Here is a 7,983-nt window from a genome sequence, read left to right as displayed (position 1 = left end):
AGGTTTAAGCCACTTAGCAGGACGGAGGCGCCTGGGGAGGCCCTGGCTTCTCAGCTGGCAGGCGACACGAGCCTTTGGGAGCCCCGGGGGACTTGCCTTCCACACCTGCAGCTCCACGCGCTCGTGTGTACAAACACCCTATTTACGTCTGATTACAAACCATTAGTGCAATTAGGTTAGCCCCTCTCCCATGTGCTGGGCCTGGAGCCAGCTGTGCTGGGGGCCAGGATAGAATAGCAAACAGCTTCCCGCAGAGGCAGCGCCTGCTCGGCCGGCTCTTGGGGCTCCGGGAACCCTGCTCTCTTGGGCTGGGGAGCCGGGGCTGCAGTGTCCCTGGGTCGGGGGCTGCTCTGTGCCTCCTGGAGCTGGGATGAGGGGAGGGCCGGGCGGGCTCAGGCCAGGTCACCTGATGGGCATGGTCCTTCCCCAGGAGCGCTGTCCCTCTCAGGGCCCTCATCTTCGCTCAGCTGCTGTTTGGTGCCAGGTGGCCCTTCTCTGTGGGGGCCGCCCCGTGCTCTGTAGGGAGTTTAGCAGCACCCACTAGATGCCAACAGCACCACCTGAGCCAGGTCTACGTTCCAACACTGTCCCCCGCATGTGTCAAGTGTCCCTGGGGCCTGGACCTTGCTTTGGCATTCGGCCGTGTCGTCCTGCTGCTACGCTGCTCTGTTTGCGGTGTTGCCTCGTCAGCGCGAGGCCGCCCCTCCGCCTGCTCCCGCCCCAGCGCAGCAGCCTTTGAAGCCCAGACACTCTGTCACCTCTGGCCCTGTCGCCCCCAGGGGTGCCCGAGTCAGAGAGATCCCACACGCTGCTCCCCTGACCCTCCACGTTGAGCACAGCCCCAGCCTGCTGGACTTAAAAGGGCCATCTGAGCTGCGCACTTGACCAGGAGAAAGAGAAGAGGCCGCGGGCTGTTTGTTCTGGGAGTCGGGAGAGAGAGCGCGGTTCTTCAGAGCCTGGCTGGAGGCGTCCTCCTCCTAACTGCCCGCCCGCTGAGTCCTCGGCTGCTCCTCCCAGCGGGCACCCAGCCCCAGCTTCCTGCTCAGGACTCTCGTGAGCATGTGCCCCAAACTTCCACTCCCCCGAACTGGGGATGCGCCTTTTGGGTGCAGAGGTCTCACAGCTGCTGTCACCTGGGATGTTTCCAGGATGCGGCTGCTCATGTGCAGACCCGAACTTGGCCACAGCTTGGGATTGCTGGAAGCTATGCCAGGACTTCCTGCCCAGCTCCCCTGCCTGCAACGTGCCTCCCATCCCTCCCCCTGGCAACGTGACTTCGCTGCTTCTCCCCCGAGAGTGTGTCTGCTCCTACGGTGACCAGTCCTCATGGTTGGCCTGGGGCTGGGACTCTGGGGACATGGGACCTTCAGTGCTGTAGTTGGGAAAATTCCAGGCGAAATGTGGGGAGCCAGTCACACATTTGTTTCCCATCCCTTGATCGGTCTTGACCTCGTGACTCATTTTGGCCAATGGGATGTGGCCAGTGGGATGCTGGCATAACAGATTCCCCCCAGATATCCCATGCCCCAGGATCTGCGACATTTGCCAACTTCCTTGGTGTAAATTCTCCTACCATGGCTGCCAGCATGACGTCACTGCACGGGGAGCAAGGAAGAGAGGAGCACGGCCGCTCTCCAGCTCGTCCCAGGGGTGGGGTAGAGCCCCGTGTGTGTCACACAGCCCTGAGGGTCCGTGAGCTCTGCTCTCCCCCTGGGACTGCCCTGGCTGGCCCGTGGGGGATGAGACCACAGAGGGGGCAGGTGGTCCCAGCCATGATCCTTCCAGAACAGCCCATGGCCAGCTCACTCCCCAGCACAGGAGAGGACTCAACCTAGGCCCATAGAGCCACCCACCTGATTCAAAGCTCACCTCACATGTATGGGTGAACCTCCTGGGGCCAGAAGAACCAAATGTCACTCTACAGACTCACAAGCTTGTTGCGAAATTCTGTTTTAAGCAACTGCCTTGCTTTAATGATATTGTTTAAGCAATTCTTCATTTTTGGAGAGGTCTGTTACAAAGCAGCAGCTGGCTGATACACAGCTGTTCATAGCGTTCCCTCTAGTTGAGGTGTGTGTGCTGTTGGTACATTGCTTGTGTTGAGTCTAACTGTTATTTCAAATCACTTCGAAAAATTTACACTCTGATTCTGCAAGCAATGGGAGTCATCACTTACAGCAGAAGCAGAGTGGCAGGGTTCCCTCTTACATTAGCAAAGCCAATGTTCATCCTTGACGAAATGACCTCAGTTCCATGTTTTCATACAGAGCAACACGTGTGCGCTTTATGGCCCGGAGAGAGGAGATTGCTCTGTTTTGTACGAAGATGAATGTCTTGCACAGGCCGAGCAGTGCGGCTGAAGGCAGGAGAGACCACCAAACCCCTCCAAAGAGATGATGGTGATTACTGGGATAGATTGGCATGACGGGGCCATGGCCATGCAGACCTGTCGAGGGGCACTGTGTTGTAACTGGCAGTGTTTTTTCTTAATGTCACACAAAAACCATGGTGTCTTAGAACCCATGACATCTTCAACTTGACAAAATAAAGCATCATTTTTTATCACCCTACTAGACCACCAGGCCTCTATAGGCACTTGGTTTAGTGCTCTGCTTTGGCCGTGTTGACATTTTCATTTTTAAGCGTATTTTCATTTTCCGCTGGGCCCTGCAAGTAATAAAGCTGGTCCCATGAATCAGGTTTCTCTGGAGGCTTGTAGCAGGATGCTGGTTAGACCCGGGCTCTGGGTCCAGACCTGCCCCCGGCCTTGTGACCCGAGCTTGTTGCTCAGGACTAATTACACGCCTGTCTCCAGGGCCGGCCAGCTCCGGGGTCCTGCTGACTGTGCGTGCTCCGTTTTTGGTGGCCGTGTCCCTCTGGCCGTGACCTCCCTCCTAGCAGCACTGAGAGAGCCTGTTGGCGACACGCTTTGTGAACAGCCCAGCACCAGGCTGACTCCTGTGTGGTCATTACTATCACTAGGCATGATATCCTGAGCCACAGCTGGGGACGCGTGTGTCCTGGGTCCAGAGAAGGGGCTGAACTTGACCCACAGGTCTGGCCACCGGCCGCTTGTTTCCCTCTCAGGCCCCGGGCGGACCCAGAGCCTGCCCAGCCTGCCAAACTGCTTGGGACCCCTGGGGTTTTACCTTCCCTGACCCTAGTGTCCAGGCGCCGCCTCAGTGGGGAGCAGAGGCGAAGGGCTGACCTTGAGTTGGGCTGCAAGGTGAAGAGCGCTGACAGACATTTATTTCCAAAATAGAGCTGACTATCTGGACAACCGCTTATTAACTGGGGGGAAGGGAGTGCTACTTCAGGCCCGACATTATAAAGGCATTTTCCTTTAAGAGCTTTTCCTGAACTTTTCACACCGGCTTGGCTGTAGGGAGCAGGGCAGAGAGAGCAGCCCCTCATCCCAGGTCCCAGGAGGGCTACGGCCAGATGAGCCATGAGCCTCCATGACGGACACGATGTCCTCCAGAGGGCTCCGAGGCCCTGTCACGCAGCTGCAGCGTCCCACACTGTGGCTGACAGGTAGGGGACTGTGTCTGGCCATCCATGGCCCCTTCCACTGTCCTGGGCAAGTTCTTCACATTCCTCAGATGGCCGGGCCTTAGAATGTATGTTCACGGCTGGGACCAGGGCTCAGCCGGTGATCAGAGCCAGGGCTTAGCCTCTGACCGCCATCAGGGCTCAGCAGGACTTGCAGGGGTGGGAGGGCTGGGCCAGGCAATGTCTGAGGCTGGGGACCAGAGCGGGCGTCCACCTTGGGGTCCCTCCCTCTGGCCTCTGGGCCGAATCTGTCCCTGAAGCTGGCTTGTCCTCAGCTCCCTGCAGCACAGGTGGCTCTGGGAGAGCAGAGGCCTGCGAGGTTCCCGAGCATCAGCTGAGCGAACCAGCGTATCTGCAGAGAGACTTCCCTCTCGGCCGCTTTCCTCCCCTCCGGCTGCTCAGCTCACGGTCTTGGGATGGATCTGGGCGGGTAGGGGGAGGGCTGCAGGGCTGCCCGAAAGTGGGATCCAGAGCAATGATGCCCTCCCAGAATCGAGGAAGCTCACGGGTCTCAGCTTCTGCACTTGGGCCTTGGCTCTGGGCTCTAGATCTCCTTGGGGGCAGCTGGGAGCTTAGCAAGATACCTTAGCAAGTTCCTTCAGGAGATTCTATTTGTACATTCTCCCCCTACTTCTTCAGATATTTGCTGTGAAGCTCACATTATGCCTCTTTATTAAAACTGTTAATCAAAGGAAAATGCAAAAGCTGGAAGGAATGGAAGTGAAGCTCGTGGAGGGTGGGACCATCCTAGAGTTGGGTCAGAATGCCTCCTTCTGGCTAAACCCAGGCAGAATTGGAAGGGCCTCCTTGTGTACAGGCAGCTTTCTGCCTCAGTTTCCCCAGGGTGCTTAGTCTCCAGAAGGCCCAGGACCAGACATTCCTGAGAACAGTACTCTCCCCTTATCTGCATTTCACTTTCTATTTCAATTACCTGTGGTCAACTGCAGGCTAAAATATTGAAAGGAAAGTTCGAGAAACAAACACTTCATAAATTTTACATTGTGTGCTGTTCTCAGGAGTGTGATGAAATCTCCTGCTGTCTGTCTCCATCTGGCCTGAGTGGAGAGTCATCCCTTTGCCAGCATGTCCACGCTGTATACACGACCCTCCCATTCATACAGGAAGAAAGAAAGTGCACACATATAGGGTTTCAGGCATTCATTTCAGGGGTCTTAGGATGTGTCCCCCTTGGATAAATGGGGGAATGACTATAATGGTAACTGAACATGTGTACAGAGCTCGCCATAACTCAGGGACACCTTAGTGCTTTATGTCCGTTCAGTTCAGTTCAGTCGCTCACTTGTGTCTGACTCTTTGTGACCCCATGAACCGCAGCACGCCAGTCCTCCAGTCCATCACCAACTCCTGGACCCCACCCAGACCCATGTCCATCGAGTCGGTGATGCCATCCAACCATCTCATCCTCTGTTGTCCTCTTCTCCTCCTGCCTTCAATCTTTCCCAGCGTCAGGGTCTTTTCAAATGAGTCAGCTCTTCGCATCAGGTGGCCCAAGTATTGGAGTTTCAGCTTCAACATCAGTCCTTCCAATGAACACACAGGACTGATTTCCTTTAGGATGGACTGGTTGGATCTACTTGCAGTCCAAGGGGCTCTCAAGAGTCTTCTCCAACACCACAGTTCAAAAGCATCAATTCCTCGGCGCTCAGCTTTCTTTATAGTATATCACTCCTAGAGGAAATTAACCTTGAATATTCATTGAAAGGACTGAGGCTGAAGCTCCAATACTTTGGCCACCTGTTGCAAAGAGCCGACTAATTGGAAAAGACCCTGATGCTGGGAAAGACTGAGGGCAGGAGGAGAAGGGAATGACAGAGGATTAGATGGTTGGATGGCATCACTGAATCAATGGATGTGAGTCTGAGCAAACTCCAGTAGATAGTGAAGGACAGGGAAGCCTGGTGTGCTGCAATCCATGGGGTCACAAAGAGTCGGACACGACTGAGTGACTGAACAACAACAACAACAACAGATTGTTAACTCAATTGACTCTCACAACATCCAGGGACCATTATTTTCATTTTACAGATGAAGAAACTAAAGCACTCAGCTAATCCTGCAGCAACCTGAACAGAGGCAGGGGCTCCTCTATGGAGGAAGCACAACCTCCTGAAGCCCTGCTCCAGACTCAGCCATGTCTACTGAGCAAGGGTGGGGACAGGAGCAGCCAGCCCGGTTCCAAGCCTGCCCTGTACTGAGCCTGTCCTGCTCCTTGCCGCTGGGAGACCTTGAGCAAAGCACACTCCTTGATTTCCTCACTGCTAAGATGGACATCGGTGCTTTGTCCATGGTCCAGAGTTGTCCCGATGTTTCAATGAGATGCTGGGCACAGAGGTGTCCTGAAGACTGTGAAGAGCTGCCCAGGGACCAGCTTACCTCTGAGAGGGCAAGAGGAGGAGGTGAGTCTTCATTGAGTACTTTAGAGGTTTGTCAATTTTATTGAACGTTTCAAGGAGCTAGCTTTTCATTTCATTGATTTTCTCTGTTGTTTTTCTGCGTTCGATTTTGTTGACTCCTGCTTTTATTTTTATTATGTCCTTCCTTCTGCTTGCTTTCACTTTATTCAGTCTCCTTTTTCTGGGTTCTCAAGGTGGAAGCTTATTATTGACTCGAAACTTTTCATCTTTTCTAATGTAGACACTTAGTGCTATAAAATTCCCTCTCCGCGCTGCTTTAGCTGTGTCCCACAGAGTTCAGTATGTTGCACTTTGATTTTTATCTGGTTCAATGTATTTTTATTTCCCTTTGGACTTCCACTCTGATGTGTGGATTAAGGGTTTGGAGATTTTCCTGTTGCCTTTCTGTTATTTATTTCTCATTGGATTCCCTGGTGCTGGAGACTACACTACACTTCCAATTTTTTTTAATTTTTTGAGGTTTGTTTTATGGGCCAAGAGATGGCCTATCTTGGGTTACGTTCTGCCGGCACTTGAGAAGAAAGTGTGTCTGTTGTGGTTGGGTGAAGGGTTCAGTGGATGTTGGTTTGAGCCTGTTGCTGAGGATGTTGTTACATTCTTCTCTGTCCTCATTTTCTGCTGGGTTGTTGTGCTGCTGTTGGGAGAGCAGTGTTGAGGTCTGTACTTGTGGACGAGTCTTTTTCTCCCTTAGGTTCTCTCAGTCTTTTCCTTCATATACTTTGCAGCTCAGATGTTGTTCCTATTCATTTAGGACTGTTACGTATTGTTGATGTATCAGCATTAACACGAGTGCTCTTGATTTTGATTACTGTTTGCATGATATAACTTCTCCTGTCTTTTTCTTTCAGCACCTATATCTTGATATCTGAAGTAAGTCTCTTGGAGGCTTCATATAGTTCAGTTATGTTGGTTAATCTACTCTGACAATCTCTGTATTTTAATTGGCATATTTAGGTCATTTATATATAATGTAAGTATTGGTAATGTTGTCTTAAAAAAGGGATGCTGTTTTATTTTTTGTTTTCCATTTGTTCTTTCTGATTTCTCTTGATCTCTTTTATTTTTCTTGCCTTCCTGTGGGTTACTTGAAAAGTTTTTCGTAGGCTTCTGTTTTGATCCATCTGCAGTGTAACTGAGTGCATCTCTTTTTGCAGCTATTTTAGGGGCTGTTCTGGTTGTTATACTACACAAATGCAGCTCATCAGAGCCTGCTGGTGTTGGCACTTAACCAGTCCAAGCAAAGAGCGGAAAACTTACCTCCCTTTATGTCTCATTACCATCTTTTATTTGTAATATAATAAAGTATTTTCTGTACATAAACTTAGAACCTCAGACAATGCTACAATATTTGCATCAACTGTCAAACATAACCATAAAAAAGTATTGCATTTAGCTGTATTTTTATTCTTTCTGTTGTTCATCCTTCCTTTCTGGTTGTGGGGGTTTAGATGTTCCACAATTCTTGGCCTTATTGTTTCCCTTCTGTCTAGAGAACCACCTTTGCCATCTCTAAGAGTAGTTCTGTTCACAAGACAAATTCTCTGTTTTCCTTTACCTGAGAATGTCTTGATTTTCCCCATCTCTTAAAGGATGTTTTCACTGGATATATGATTCTGGGTTGACAGCTCTTTTATCTCAGTACTTGAAACATGTTTTCTCACTTCCCTCTAGCCTCCATAATTCCTGATGAGAAATTCACTGTCGTTCCAATTGCTTTCCTCCTCTGGGTAAAGTGTTGTTTTTCTTTGGTTGCTTTCCAGATTTTCTGTTTGTGTGGTTTTCAGAAACCTGACAAAGATGAATCTTTGTGTGGATTTCCTTGGTTCTCCAATATGGGGCTCTCTTGCCTTCTTGAATCTGTATGCTTATGTTTCATTTAATTTGGGAGATTTTCAGCCATTCTTTCTTGAGGAACATTATCCAGCTCCTGACTCTTTCTCTGGGACACTGATGACAGGAATCTTTGTTATAGTCCCACACACACCTGAGGTTCTGT

Source organism: Bos taurus, chromosome 14 (assembly GCF_002263795.3).
Source record: "Bos taurus isolate L1 Dominette 01449 registration number 42190680 breed Hereford chromosome 14, ARS-UCD2.0, whole genome shotgun sequence".
Lineage (NCBI taxonomy): Eukaryota > Metazoa > Chordata > Mammalia > Artiodactyla > Bovidae > Bos > Bos taurus.
This window is presented reverse-complemented; position numbering follows the sequence as displayed.